The sequence below is a fragment of the Zootoca vivipara genome, chromosome 12 (genome assembly GCF_963506605.1).
Source record: "Zootoca vivipara chromosome 12, rZooViv1.1, whole genome shotgun sequence".
NCBI lineage: Eukaryota > Metazoa > Chordata > Lepidosauria > Squamata > Lacertidae > Zootoca > Zootoca vivipara.
The window spans coordinates 42,317,735-42,333,546 of record NC_083287.1 but is presented as its reverse complement, the minus strand read 5'-3'; the positions used below and the strand labels follow the sequence as shown (position 1 = coordinate 42,333,546).

General features: G+C 41.9%; 1 protein-coding gene across 1 annotated transcript in view; it reads left to right on the top strand.

The window, feature by feature from the left end:
- The window catches only part of CUL2 (cullin 2), a 52,433-nt gene extending 46,430 nt beyond the window's left edge, over window positions 1-6,003 (top strand). Inside the window, exon 22 of the mRNA XM_060280886.1 lies at window positions 2,150-6,003. The gene's annotated coding sequence lies outside the window, so the exon portion shown is untranslated. The remainder of the gene's footprint in view (window positions 1-2,149) is intronic.
- Window positions 6,004-15,812: the final 9,809 nt, after the last annotated feature.

The window sequence follows — 15,812 nt, the reverse complement described above, 5'->3', positions numbered from 1 at the left end:
GGCACAATATTGCTTTCGAGACACATTCCTGAATATTTTTTTCTTAACATTTTAAAAGTGACCATAGCTGTATAATAATTTTTAAACTTTTTTCCACCCAGTGGTGGGGTGGGACAAAGCTACTGGAGCCGCATATAGCAGCTAAGAACTTGCATCACTGTCTTCTAGCAAATTTCAAGTATCATTGCTAGGATAAATGAGCCTGCCCCATCCTAGTGCCCTCTAGATGTTTTGGACTACAGCTTGCATAATCCCTGACCATTGGCTAGATATAAAGATGCCATGAATTCCTTGGATTGGCTCAGAATACAAAATACCATCTTGATGAATTTTAATCTGCTAGAAACTTGTTAAGTCTTGCTGTGAAAAGCGTAGTGGAATTTAAATAGCACTAATGCCTTGGGGAAATGAGTCCACAAGGGCAAGCAGCAGCAACAGCAGTTACATCAACCAGCTATTAAGGTGTTTGGGAAAGAATAATATAAAGTCCAAGAAGGACCCGGAAGGAGGTGGGCTCTTTTGTTCATGAGGTTTTTATTACAATATTTGAGCACATGACATGTTTAATTGTTGACATGGACTCTAGCTTAGCTACCTGACTGCTGGGTAAAGGGAAGGAAGGGTAGCTTGAGGCTGGGTATGAAGAAGAAAGGGGAGGTGATTTAATTCTATACTGTGTTCTTACAAATTCAACTTTTTGTGGTCTAGTTGCTATCCCTAAAAATGTTTGGACTCTTAGGAGGTTGATATAATTGGCTTTCCCCTAATTCAATAGCATTTGTGCAAACCACGAATCCTCCTACTCTGCAGTAGCACAAGGAAGCGTAATGCAGGTGCTTCATGCTGCTGCTGCTGTGTTTTTTTTGCTCATTTTAGTACAGTGTGGTAGAATGGTCGTTCTCCTTTCTCTCCTATTTACTGCTGGTTGGATTTCAGCATCCTTTCCTTGCCCTTCTTATATGGCGTCTGACCGAAAGATACCATAGTAAGAAATGCATATCTTCCTTCATGTTCCTATCCCTGAGCAGATGTTCTACTTGGTGGTTTTACTAGAATATTATGATTGACAGGCTTCAGCACTCTGTGGAACAAGGACCCAAGGTACTTCTGAGCACATGTTCAGCCCAGGAGCATATTTTTACAACCCAAACTGACCTGAAGATCCTGTCACACACAATTCCACTCCCCAAGCTTTATTTGGAAGGCATTTTGGTTGCTATTGTTAAACCACTAGGTGGGGTCAAACACTTTCTGATCTACTGCACATCACCTTGAGGTGTACCAGTAGACCCCAAACTGCTTTCTGGCCCAAACCCACCCACTTGGCAGGGTAACAACGCTGGCTCAGGTGGCGGGACCCCCGAGGTAGCACCCTCACTGGCATCCTGCCATCTACGCCACTGGGGGAGAAGCGGAACTGACATCAGCGCTGATTTCCAGTGAAATCTCACCAGAAATTGGTGCCAATGCCTGTACCACTTCACCACTGGCAGAGGCAGCCGGGCAGGGAGACACTTCCCATTTTGCCTCAAGCTGTGAAATGGGACACAGTGCCCTTGTTTGTCCACCCCTGCTCTAACTTTACTTACTTGCTGTGCAAAACCTCTGCCTCCTGTTTTAAAAGCATGACTGCCCCCCCTGCTTTGCTACCTCTGCCTTTTCTGAAAGGTCAAGGTTTAAGGGAGCATTGAAGTATAAAACGTTTGGGGTGGTGTGCATACTACTACTCATTGTGATGGAAGGGCCAGAGTGAACCCATTGTACTGTGGTATGTACACCTGCTTATAAAAAAGCAGTTCTATGGCGGCTGCATTCCTCTCTAGTCAGATCTCCTGAGAGCCTGTGAACTTGTGACTTTTGAAAGAAAAGTGAATGGAATGGGAACAGTTAGCAAGCTAGATAGCTCTCCCTTTCCAGAGTATAAAGTGATGTCAATTCGTCTAATTCAGTGGTATTTTATTTATATATTGCACTCTTCCAAAACCTCCTTGGCACTTTTATAACCCAAATTCTCTGGTGCTTTCTTTTGCTAGAGCATGTTTTTATTTTTCATCAGGCTGGTTGGAAAACAGCAATGTAGCACTAACTACTCCTTTTTTATTGCCTTTTTATTTATTACTCTTCCACTTTTTATGTCCATCTCTTGCAGCACCACGTTTCTCCGAACACATTGAAATTGTATGAGCATCGGCCTCCTGTTAGACCAGCCGGGAATTAAATTAGGTTTGCATTGTGCTAGCAAAGTGGATGTCAAGTTTTCATTTCAGGAGGTGCCACACTTTGCCGGTGCTTGAAGCATCATTGCAAGTGCAGTGCGCAAACACTTTCCCTTCCCCATTGAAAGGTTTCATTTTAAACAAATGGATATGGATGTAGGGTAAATGTGTGCCAAGATTGTGCAAGGTAATGTATGGAAGAATGTGATATTCCTCCAGCTCTTAAAAACATTTGGCCTGAAGTAAAGAATACTTTTTCTCAATATAGGCAAGGTAGAGACAGAATGAGAGAGGCAGTATGCTCAAACAGCTGCAGGTCTTGACTGAACATTCATGCCCTCTGCCCTACTCATGACCACTGTTCAAACTGTGTGTGTGCCATGGATGGTATGTGCTTAGGATGACCATATATCCTACTTGACAAAGGACAGTCCTCTATTTTCAAAAATCCTCTATTTGAAGCTCCAAACCTTGTTTGAAGATAAAGAACTGCTATGAAAAGAATAGGGGCTGGACCAGGACAGCTGACATGAGCAGACAACACTGGCCTGAGGCTTCCTCGCTGTGCTGAGATGGATTGCATTTCTATTTAAATTACAGCGATTATTTATAAATTTGCAACAATGTTTTAAACCAGGCAAATTTTACGGAAGTCTGTCCACTTTTGTTCCCTTCTGTATGTGATCCATTTCCTCTTATATGTTTTATTTAAGGCATTTATGTGTTGTTTAATCATTCACAACTCTAAGCAGTCCACAGAACATGAGGCAATAAAACAAACAAATTCATAAAACTCCAACTGAACTCAATTCAAAGTTATGGTTATTGCTTCTAAAGCTTTAAATATGGGTTTGGGACAAGGCTATTTGAAGGACCGCCATCTTCCAACTTGATGTTGCCCGACCACGACATTCTTTCTCTGAGCCTTCTTCCATCTCTTGTAACCACTGGGAATCCAGTTGGCTGTGATGCATGACATCACCTTGGCCATGTTCCTTTGGATAGTGAAGACCAGTTGCTGAACAGAAAGATCGCAAAATTTTGCCTTTGGATCCCAGGTCGACTTTTCAACATTTCTATTAAGTTCTCAGCTAAATTGTACCACTCTTCTCTTGTTGTAATAACATTCGTAAGCTAGGAAGCCCTGTTTGGACCAAAAGATGAATAAACATATTATTTTGTAAGGCAAGGTAGTAGAGGTGATCTAAGAGAGGACAATACTTCCTCAATACAAATTGGAAAATGCATCATTTCCCACACCCAGGCCATTCCTTCTTTTTGATACTTCTCCATGCAGCTGAACTTCCATGAGGGAGGGAGCAGAGGAAAAAGAAATTACCTCTTAGACCAGTGATGGCGAACCTATGATATGCGTGTCAGATATGCGTGTCAGAGCCCTCACTGCTGGCACGCGCCCTATCGGCCCATTCGCGCTGTTGTTGTTGTCCCCCCCCCCCCATTTGTTCTCCTGCTCCTCCTACAGCTTTTTCTTATACCAGATCGTATAAGAGCTTTTCTCCTCTACAGCTTGTCTCCACTGTTAAAACTCGGATCCTTTTTGTTGTTGTTGTTGCTGCTGGTAGCCAGTTGATTGGTTTTTTAACCCTTTCTGGGCTATTTTTTCTGGCGCTTTGGCAGACTATGATTGGGTGTAACAGCGTTCATTTTTTAACCCATTCTGTGCTGGGTTTTTTGCGCTTTGGCAGACTATGTCGGTGCTGCGTGTTAGTTCCAGCAAAGGTATTATTCGTCATTTATTTCTGTTCTCTTTCCTCCCCAAAAGCACAGCAGCTTTGGGGCACCCCCCCAAAAAAGCAAAGCAACTTTTGCACCCTCCAAAAAAACCCCTCCGAAACTTTGGTCAGCAGCTCCCCCCCCAAAATCTCAACAGCTCTGGGCACTTTGTGATAAATAAGGGTTTTTTTGGTTTGGTTTGGTTAAATAATTCGTTTTTGGTTTATTAAATACAGTTATATATTACAATTAAACATTTTTGTTATTTAAACTATAAATATCATGAAATTATGGTTTTTTTCTTGAAGTGACACACCACCCGAGTTATGCTCGGTTTTTTGGCGAATTTTGACACACCAAGCTTAAAAGGTTGCCCATCACTGTCTTAGACAATCATTACAAGAGGGATGGATGCATAAAAACACAAGGTTAAGAGGACGGCAGCTGGGATTACCCTGTTTTCAGCACATTCAGTGAATGAGAAATACTATAATTATTGGCCTTTTGAGTGCCGGTTATTTTCTTCAGTATTGAAGTGCATTCTGCTGCAGCTGTGAAGCAGTTAGACCCCTTGCATTTGCTTTGCCATTTATTTTGGCACCAGCAATGGTGTCTTGTTTCAAGCCTGTAACTCAGTGTAATCCTAAATGTTCATTGTTTGTCAATAATATTATCTGCCAAACAAAACTTGGCTTAGTGATGTTGAAGAGCTTGTTTGCTGAATCACATTCATTGTGAAATGCCACACCTTTAGGTACAGTACCGTGGAGGATAAGGCTATATTCTTGCTCCTGCATATCAGATGTTGGGAATCACAAGCAGGGAGAGTGCTGTTTTGCTGATACTGGACGTAATATAGACATCATGACCATTGCTAGCCTTACCTTCCATAAATTTGCCTGATCCCCATTTAAAGCTATCTGAGTTGCTGGCCATCCCTACATCCTGGTGTAGAAAATCCCATAGCTTAACTCGTGCCAAATGAAAGTTCAGAAATCTCGTTTCTTTTGCATATGTTCACTCCAATTAATGGCCAACCAAATTACTTAATGCTGCATGTGTGCCTAGTTCATGTTCCAGTTAAAGGATCCTAGAGTTGATAGAGTTTGGAAAGAAGCCTTGCCAGAAACATTGAAAAGCCTCTGTCAGTCGGAGAAGGCCGTGCTTGCCAGAAGCACCGCAGATCTGATGTCAAGGTGCAGCTTTGTGTGTTCTGATGTAGCTTCTAAAACGGTGAAACAATGGTCTTGTTAGATCAAACCATCTAAAGGCCTGTTGCAGCCGGCTAGGCGCTTCCAGCTGCTCTGACTGGTCCCTGAGACATGCCAGTTGCTACAGTGCAACAGTGAGAGAGGGTTATTGCCCTCATGCCCTGCTTGTAGGCTTCCCAGAGGCATCTGATCAGCCCCTATGGAGAAACAGGAGGCTTGACCGGTGCTCCATTCACGCTATACATTTGAAGCACTAGGATACTACAGTGATACCTCGGAAGTCGAACGGAATCCATCCAGAAGTCCGTTCAACTTCCAAAATGTTCGGAAACCAAGGTGCGGCTTCCGAATGGCTGTAGGAAGTTCCTGCAGCCAATCGGAAGCCACATCAGATGTTTGGGTTCCAAAGAACGTTCGCAAACCGGAACACTCACTTCCGGGTTTGTGGTATTCAGGAGCCAAAACATTTGACTCACAAGGCATTTGGGATCCAAGGTATGACCGTACTTCAGAACAGTCATAGCTTACCTTCAAAGAATCCTGGGGGTTGTAGTTTCTTAAGGGTACTGAGAGTTGTTAGAAAACCCATATTCATTCCTCTCACAGAGTTACAATATCCAGAGCAGTTTAGCAATTATTTCCCACTTTTCAGGGAATTCTGGGAATTGTAGCACTGTGCAGGGAACATGGATCTTCTAACAACTCTCATCACCTATGGCTGCCATAATTATTTGTTTAAGGCAGCTGAAGTGCTTTGAATGTATGGTGTGAATGTGCTGTCATAGGTCTGTGATCTGATCCAGCTGGGCTAATTCAGTTAATTGACAAAACTTGAGGTTGTTGGGTTTTTTTTTATATAAAAAAAAGCCCGCTAGGATATTAGAGAGGAAAAATCCCCTATTTGAAGAGGAGCTTCGCCAGTAAATAAAAATATGCGCTGTGGGTGTTTCTTTCTCTTTTTACTCATTCTCACACCCAGAAGGAGCTCTGGAGTGTGGGCCTGTCAGGGCCAGTAGACCCACTCCTTCCCTTGTTTGTGCTGTTCTTGTGAGTGTGGGGAGGGAAGAATGGGTCCCAACATGCCTTGCTTTGTTGACAGCTCCGTGAGGAGATTTCATGTGGGAACATCTCTAAAGCGCTGTTAGGTTCAGCACCTTGCGACACAGAGTAAATCAGGTAATAATAATAAAGATAAATCAGAGTTCGCAGGGCTTGGACTGTCTGTGAAATAAAATAAGCATGGGCCAAAAATGAAATGCTTTGCAATGTCCCACAATGGGCAGAGGAATTGTCTGAGGGAATAATGTTCTGACAGTCAAGAGTTGTGAAATGCCTGTTTTTCATATTGAAGTATTTGGAGGAAGCCCTATCTATTTTAGTATTTTGATTTTTTTCCCCTACAATATAAGAGAGGTAAATTTTAACACTTTGGGGAGCAAAAGGAATATTGAACACAAAACAAAATGTTATCTACATCATAGTTCTATAACATTGTGCCATAGATTTGTAGTTATTCCCTTCTAGGGAGCACTTATTTAGTTGCATGAAATGCTCTCCACTTACTCTTCTTAATTTAATCTACCCCCTGTGAAAGCCCTAGAGTGAAGCAGAGGATTTAAATATGGGACTGTATGCATGAATCAGACATCTCAGTGCAAGCCTTCAGTCTATCAGTGTGTAAACAGGCACACAATAAATTGAAGTTGAGACCTCGCAGGTAATCCGGTATGGCATTATCATTGAATTTGTTTTTGTTCCAGGCAATTGGAAACTAGTGAACCTCATCTCTAGCAGCAGAGTGGCCTGCCATGGGCTTCTGACTTTATTGGACTTATTTATATGGAAATATGCCTAGAGGACAAGAAGTAAGAGTTCTGTGGCAGTATCTGAAAATCCTAAAGATGTACTCCATTTGTTAATCTAACATGGCTTCTACCACCCCATAATAATTAAAGAAGGCCCTTTTAAATAATGGAGGGTGGGGGGTTAATTATATGAGGCATAGTTTCCTATTCCCATCTGCATTGACAGTAGGACTTGCACTGTGTTTAAAATCAATGCAAATGAGTTTCCTGTCAACCACACTTGCCGCCATTGTCTCCTGAGCCTATTGAGCCTATTCAGCTGTCAGTGCTTGCCAACTAATAATTGCCACGCTGTTTGGGGCTACGCCACCCTGCTGACCTGCTTAGCTGATACTACCATCTTCTCTAAATAGCCCTTGAGGAGGGAGATAATTTTCCTCATAAGAAACTCTGCTTAAGAAACCACATGGTTGGGTTTTCCTTTTTTAAAAAAACTGCTTAAAAAAATTAATTTAAAATGGCAATTTATTTGGTAGCTAATATGAAGGCTGTTAAACAGGAAAGCGGAAGTAAAAGTCATAACCGATTAAAGCAGCCTCCCCCAACCTAGTGCTCTCCAAATATTTTGCATTACAATTCCTATCGTCCCTGACCAATGGCCATACTGGCTGAGACTGGTGGGAGGTGTAGTTCAACATCATTTGGAGTGTGCTATCATTTTGTGGCAAAGTGGTTAGAGATCTGGAAGACCAGGGTTCAAATGCCCCATGCAGCCATGAAGGTGACCATGAGCCAGTTACAGTCTCTCAGGTTAATCTACCTTGTAGTGTTATTTTGAGGAGTCAAAAATTAGAAAGGAGTACCGTATGGTACCTTGATGTATTGTACCTTGAGCTCCTCCAGGTAAAGGTGTCATCGTGTAACATTTAATTTACAACTTTGTGCCAATTTGCAGGGGACAACACATTTGTTGCAATTAAAAAACAAAAGGGAAAGGGGAAAGCTGAAGCCCTACACAGGTTTTCTGTCTGATTATTGGATGCTGACCTAGTTTTCAGAGGATCAATTCCTCTTCATCTGAACATCCCACTTTCTTCTTGTGGTATAGGCTATTTTATGCCTGCAATGTGTTCCTTTCTCTCTTCCAGGATCAATTTAGTCTCCCATCTCCAGATTCAGTGCTTTGGCCCAAACTGAAGATGCAATTGCTTATGGCAGAAAATAGAAGAACTGGCAATATTACTTATCCTGCCACCTTTGTCTTCATCATAACAAACCTATCATTCCCCACTCAGGGAACACATGACATATCTTTAAAAAGTAGCAAACAGGCAAGCAAACTATCTCCTTGCATGATAGACTTTTCTCCAGAACATTTTTAACATAATAGCATTGTGTAGTTGAGTTAACTGAACACTATAATTAATTGAAGTGCATTGTATATTTGTCAGCTGATTGAGATATTTATTCTTCTTTCTATATTTAATTCTGCTGTGAGCTTTTTTTAAAAAAAGACGCAGCCATGCTTCCCCTTATTAACAACTAGTCCTCTTAAACTGGATAGGACTCTAAAACACTTTTGCAGTTGATTGGGATCAACTTTGCCTTTCCTCCAAATTTTATAACATTTCCCAGAATAAATGGTACAAAACTTGGATCTACATTGGAATTTCAGCAGTTGTTTGGTTGCAACAGTGTGCAGATTCCCCTTGGCATTCTCTTGTGAAAATTGAGGCTTGGTTCTAGATAGTGATCCTATGATAACGGCATGACTTCCATGCTGTGGGAAGCACTCTGTAATTGCAGGATTTGCTCCTGCTTATTAAGTGAAGAGGAGCCTAGTGGGAGCATTTTAAATTATTTAAGGCAAAGCAGTTGTTTGTGTAGCTCATTATGGAAAAGAGCGGATGAAATCTGGGCTCTTCAGTATGAGCTGTTTATTTTTCAACTCCTCTGGGGATTTCAGTGTGTATTTGAGAAGCTCTTTTGACCAAAGTCAGAGCAAGTGAATTTTCTGCCCTTGAGATGAATATTTTTAATATATATAAAAAAGGAAACTGTGTAACGAACGTTTTCTTCAGGGAAGGAAACGTGATCCTATGTTGCAATTGCTGTGTGTATTTGTGGCTGCCTTATATTAGGAAATGAAGGTGTTTGTATATCTTTTTACTTGACTGTAATACAGTCGGGTTTTAGAGCAACATTTCCCACACCTGGGAGAATATTAAATATTGGTCCTTTTGGGGTTTCTAACTTTGAAAATGAGATAAGAAACATTTCTCCATTTTTAAGAACAAGGCCAAACCACAATTGTTATGGAAGCATGGCTTAGTATTTGAACAAATCTGAAACAAATCTCAAATGGAACATCTCTTCTCCTGCAACAGTAGAGACATGCTGATGCATGATTAGATATAGTCCCTGGTGGATCGGTAACTATTAATGTCAGTGGCCAAAAGAGAATTGGGCAGAGAAGTGGAAAGTAGCAGAATTGGGGAAAATACAACAAAAGCAAATATGGAGTGAAGCATTAAGGTGTGTTGTTGGTTCTATGACTCCAGAAATAAGGGATTTCTTGATATAGCTGCACATAGGTACTAGAGCAGAGCAGCTAGTGCCTCCAGACTGGAGAAGCATCATGAAAAATGGGGAAGAGTTGTTGTACCCTACCACAGGCAATTTTCTAGTAGATGATCAAGGGTTGCATCCAATGCTAGCCATTTCGGGTAGGTTGCTACTTAACCAGTCCCTTCACCCCTACTTGCAATTTGAGGTAAAAAATCTTTTCCCTGGGCACTTCACAGGAACACACAACAAATAAAAAGCACTTGTTTGCTCACTCATTATGTAGCCATGGAAAAAACGTATACAGTGTTTTAGTGTTTCATAGCATTGCTGGCCTACTCTCTTGAGAACTAGATGGGTCCCTTTCCCAGAGAGCAGAAATTTCAGGTGCTTTTATAAGTAATTTGAAGCCAGCTCTAGTGTAGCAGCTCTGCCTGAGCATCTGCGGCTTGATCCTGAGGGAATCGTGTTAAATGCTGGCAACAAGTGAGACTCTGATATCTCGGATGAAAGAGGAAATAAAAATTAAGCTTTCCTCTGTGTCAAATGATTAAAGGCTGTGGTAAACAAGCCAGCAAAGCTTTCCTTCGGTAGCAGCCAATACTAATCTTCACAAAGGCGCAAGATGTGCTTTGTACAAACAAGCAGCTACTATTACGGACTTAGTGGCTCTGTACTTATTCATCCTAATGGCTGCTCTTTGAATTGTCTCGGTCTATATCATGCAAAAATAATTTTCATTAGCCTACCGCCACATCTGCACTGTATATTTAAAGGAGCCATATTAAACAGCTGTGTTTCACCCCCCCCTACACACACACACACACACACACACACACACACACACACACACACACATATGCTGGGAGCTTTGTTGGATTAAGGGTGCTGAGAGTTCTTAGGAGACCCATATTCCCCTCACAGAAATTCCCAGAGTAGTTTTTTAAAAAACAATCCTTCTCAGGGAAGTCATTCTGCTATTATAACGGGGAGTTCTGTGGTTTATTGTTAGAAAATGGTTGAACAGATAAATTTGAAGCTTGACAGAACAGGAGCAGTAAGTTTGTGGATGGTCCATGCTGCATTTGGGGTAGAAGCAATAATAAATGGCTTATTTTTTTAACAATTGCAACATTTGACAAGGGACTGTTGACAAGTTCTGTGCATTTTTCTTCCACACACTTTCCTGGGGTGGGCTTTCCATAAAGATTTACAGTATGTGTTTTCACTACATTTTTTGAGGGGGGGGGGAATTGTCTGATGTATCAGTTTCAGGGGGTGTCTAATATGTGCTTTTGTGTAGTAGATGTGTTACATGTTTGTAGTTTTTAAAAGGCTTTGGGGGGGCAATGTAAGACAAAGGGATTTCACAAGGCTCTTTCCAGAAATGCTCAGCATGAACCTGTTTTGAGAGGGTAAGTGGGGGGGGAGGGGTGTTGAATGGAATGTTGGGTGGAGTGAGTGTCAAGCAGAGAGGTTGACAGTTGGAAAATGACAGTTAGAGGAGGCTGTGTGAGGAACAGGAAAAGATTGAGGGGGAGGGAAAGGAGACATGAGAGATGCAAATAAATAAAATGAATATATGTCTTTATTATAAGGCTACAGCTGTAGTCCTATTTGTCAACGGTGAGTCAGGTAAATAGCATTCTGCCATTATGCTGAAAAAAATTGGGGTTTGGTTTTAGTTTTAGTTTTAGTAACTTTGATGGCTTGAAAATGGCTGCATGGCAATGGACTGATTTGAAACGTGGCAGTGCAGCTGAGGACAGACCACGCCAAATTTCAAGTTTACCTGATGAGGGTTATTGTAGGCATGGCCTTCTCAAATTCAGTTAACAAACAAACAAACAAACAAAAACAGCGGGGTCAAGTCCTCCATCCACGATCAAGTCATGGATGGCAGTGGTCTTATGGATCATTGACCTGGCATTGCACAGTAGCACCTTCAGGTCGTGTGGGTATCCCTTGCTGATTCCAGTATCCGTCCGGTCAAGACCAGACCCGGAGGCAGGGATAGTCCTCAAAGAACGACTAAGCCTGCCTCCTCGGTAATGACGTAGTCTGGTCTTAGCGTAACTCCTTCTCCTACACGTGATCACTGAGATCAGTTGTCCCAGTGCATTCCCCGCCCCTTGGTGGAACCTGCCCCAGCCATTTTGTTGGCTGGGACCCACTCCCAGGCAGCCCTGACCCCTCCCCTTAAAATTAAACTAAAACCTATACAAAAAACAAAAACAAAAACAAAACAATAAAAACCAAAAACAGTAAAAGTTACAAACACACCAAATTTAAACAAATTCCCACACCCGACTAAATATCCACCCCACCCCCCACACACCTGAGGCCTCCTTGGAGCCTTATAAGCTACGGTGGTGAGTATGGGGCCCGCCCCCAGGCCCAAGATGGAAAATGCCAAGCTCCAAAATGCCAAGGAATGGCTGCTGTCAAGGGCCACATTCGTCTCTTCAGTCTGCGCAACTGAAGTTACCATTCTACATTACTGTAAGTAAACAATGGCAAGCAGTGCCATGCACACAGAATAATAGTGTTCAGTTCTCCCATAGGAAACACTCCCTGACTGAAACCCCAGAGAGCCCCTGCCAGTCAGTGTTGACAGTTCTGGGCTAGATGTTCCCATGGTCCCTGACGCAAGAATGAGGTAGTTTCCTGTGTTCCCTACTTCGGGGCAATGTTAAATGATGATTGCCCTCAGAAGCAGGAAAAGCTGTCAAAAGTCTGGTGCAAAAGGAACAGGGGCCACTGAAGGGCAAGTTAGTCAACAACTGTCTGTGGGCCAGTGATCAGGAATGTGAGAGTGAATGCAGACAGGTGCCAGCAGCTACATAGCCTTACCCCACTGATAACTCTTCTTTCCCTCCACCTCCCATTTTTGAATTCCTGACTCAGCTGTCTCAGTATAACTGAACACTTGGCCTTGCATCTGGTGTCTGTGATTCGGTTACCGTTTTGTACACATTGATCTTTCCGCCCATGTTAGCCGATGCAGTTGTGGGCTCTTGGAGAAGGGGAGACACACACCACATGCACACAAAACAGATTCCACTTAGCAAGAAGTGTTTGCATAAGGCTTTTCCACCAGCTGGCTAAACCATTCTGCAATTGCATCATAGTAAAGAACACATTAATATACGTTTCTCTGCTTTGCTAGGTAAATGTTACATTATAGCCCTTTTCCTCTGAATTAGGGGCACTTTGGGGATTTAATTTAATCTCTGAGGCTCAGGAGAGCCCAAACCCAGAATCTGTTTTGATTGCCAGAGCTCAGCTCTGGATCCTGTGCACTAGTAATGAAGGAGAGTGCTTCTGAGCGTATGCAGAGTACATTTCCCTCACTACAGCTACCAATCCTCTTCACATGTGAGACTAGCCTAACTGCTTGTGTAGGCTCCCAGGTATGGGGTGAAGAACAATTTCCCATTTTAACTACTAGTTTGTGTGCAATTTTAAAAGTGTATACAGTGGTACCTCGGGTTACAAACACCGCGGATTACAAACACTTCAGGTTACAGACTCCGTTAACTCAGAAGTAGTACCTCGGGTTAAGAACTTTACCTCAGGATAAGAACAGAAATCACATGCCGGTGGCACGGTGGCAGTGGGAGGCCCCATTAGCTAAAGTGGTACCTCAGGTTAAGAACGGTTTCAGGTTAAGAACGGACCTTCGGAATGAATTAAGTTTGTAACCAGAGTACCACTGTATATTGAACAAGTTATCACATTATGGATAATGAAGAGATGGAAAAAAGGACCTCAAAACTATTTTATTTCACCCTTTCAACAGTTTCCCCCCACCATTTTCATGGCACAGAAGTACATATAAAGAGTGGGAAGTGACATGTCTGATGACATCAGCTGTTGTGTCACGTCACGCTCAGATATTTAGCAGGACATAAATAATCCACAGTTCCTGAACAGAATGGATACTGCAGTGTAAAAGGAGCGTTAGAAGCTAGGACAGAAGTGCTAATAGCATCATAACCAGGAAAACTAATGCAATAATCCTCACAATAATCCAAATGCATCCATAGTAGTAAAATACTCCACATTTTAATATTGTTTTTCTCTTTGGGCACTGGACACTGGTCCATTAGGGCAAATGGGGCACTGCCCCAACAACCCTCACCCTGTCCTCACCCCACCCCACCCCACCTGCCAGCCAGTCAGAAGATGGCTCCCCCTACTATTGGTCTCCTTGCCTCCCTCCTTCCCAGTTCCTATAAGCACTAACCACCAGTGCTATTTTTCTAGAAAAAGAGGTGCCAGAAATCACCAAGAACACCTCTCTTGTTCTTTTATCATAGCAATGGCACCCACCTGAGAGGTGCCAGAACTCAGTTCTGGCAAGTTCTGGCTGAGAAAAGCCCTGCTAACCACTATTGCATTTGGGGATTTTGTGTGTAATGCCCCATCATTGCCTGACTGCACATGCTCCAGACTTGTAAAACCCTTATTCCCAGAGGGATCCCGGTTTAACTGGACATGAATTTTGATTTTTCATTATGAGCAGATGGGGGGAAGAAAAAGTAAATAAATCAATAATTTAAACTTGCCAATTACACACCTTAATTTATAATGAGTGGGCTTATGGGTTAAATGTAGTAACCAATTATTATTGCTAACTATGGAGAGACTTTGAATGTGTAAATTATATAAACCGCGACACAGTCAGAAAAAACTCTGTAGTTGATCAAATCAGTATTTGATCAGAAGCTTCACTGGCTTTCACATAGAACAGAAGCAGAAAATATGCCATCAGAGTATCTTTTGTAATTCTATGCTTCCAGTACTTCTTCAGTGAATTTGTACATGGTTATCATTTCCCAGATTTTAGCTATTTATTTATTTAAAATATTTATATACCACTGTATCATAGAAACATATCACAGTGGTTTACAGTATGAAAACAAACTGTTTTATGCTGTTTCATTGCTATTTAGAGGCTTCCTTGGGAGACTTCTAGTTATTATATGACACATCCTGTCTATAAATGCTTACAAAAGTCTTTCTTCATGTAGGAATCCAGAAGCATGGCTTTTAGGAGGTACTCATTGCCTATGTGGAGAAATTTTCCTACCCAGAAACCATGTTCCAGATCTTCCCCATATTTTGCTCCCTCCTCCATGGAGTATGAACCAATCTGCCCATGCTCCTTCTAACATTGCTGGCTATAACTTGGATACATTAGCAGAAGCTTCACAGAGGTAATATTTACCTGTTTTTTTCCTTTGTATTTAAAATGATTTCTAAGGTGGCAAATGTCCAGGTATCAATCCAATCATTTTGCCCAGCCTAGCCCAGGTCATCCCATCCCATTCTTGAACTCAGAAGGGGATGTTGTCCAAAAACTGCATTTGGTTTTTCTCTTGGATTTTTGACTGCTGGATGCATCTCTGAAGGATTCAAAAGATATGAGTGGGAGTTTGGCCACTCACTTGATATGAGACTGGCAAAGAAAATGATTTATTGCAGGTATACAAAGATGGTGAGATTGGTTCCACCTCCCCCCCCCTTTGTGACTGCGAACTTTATTTGCAGATCTTCCCCAATATCTTTAACAGCGAGTGCCAAACTATAGCCAGAACAATGTGAGGGATGGTGAAAACGCAATAGCAGAGATGATTCTGTGTGCAGCTTTTTTCTTTTCTTTTCTTTTTTTGGAAATAATTTTTATTTGATTTTACAAACAAGAAGTTATAACAATATCAAATACATAACCATACATTGAGAGTTCTCTGAATCTCCCAACTTCCCACCCTCCCCTCTGTGGGTCCTACTGTCAACATCTTCAACTGCATATTATTTCACAGTACATATATTGTATCTCTCCATATTATCCACAGTTACAAGTGTTATTAAAATCCTGCTAGTGTTTTTATCTGCTTACAGTGGTCTCCTAAATAGATTGTGTGAATTTTTCCCATTCTTTCTTAAAGTTTTTGTCTTCTTGGTTCCTGGGCTTTCAAGTAAGTTTTGCCATTTCGGCGTACTCCAACAGCTTAATTTGCCATTCCTCTCTGGTAGGGACTTTGTCTTCTTTCCATCTGGTTCCACCTTTTTCAAGGCAGCTGCAATAGCAGAGCTGTTCCTCCTTATCTAATAAGTCAACCAGTCTACATATTTCCATATTTTATTATGGAAACTAGATTCTTTTGAGTTTATAGTGAACTGCTGCTATGAGAACAGAGCACCGCTTGACAGTTGACCATCCCTGTTCATGTAGGAAATAGCTGTGCTCTTGCTTTTACCCCTGGAAGAGTCTA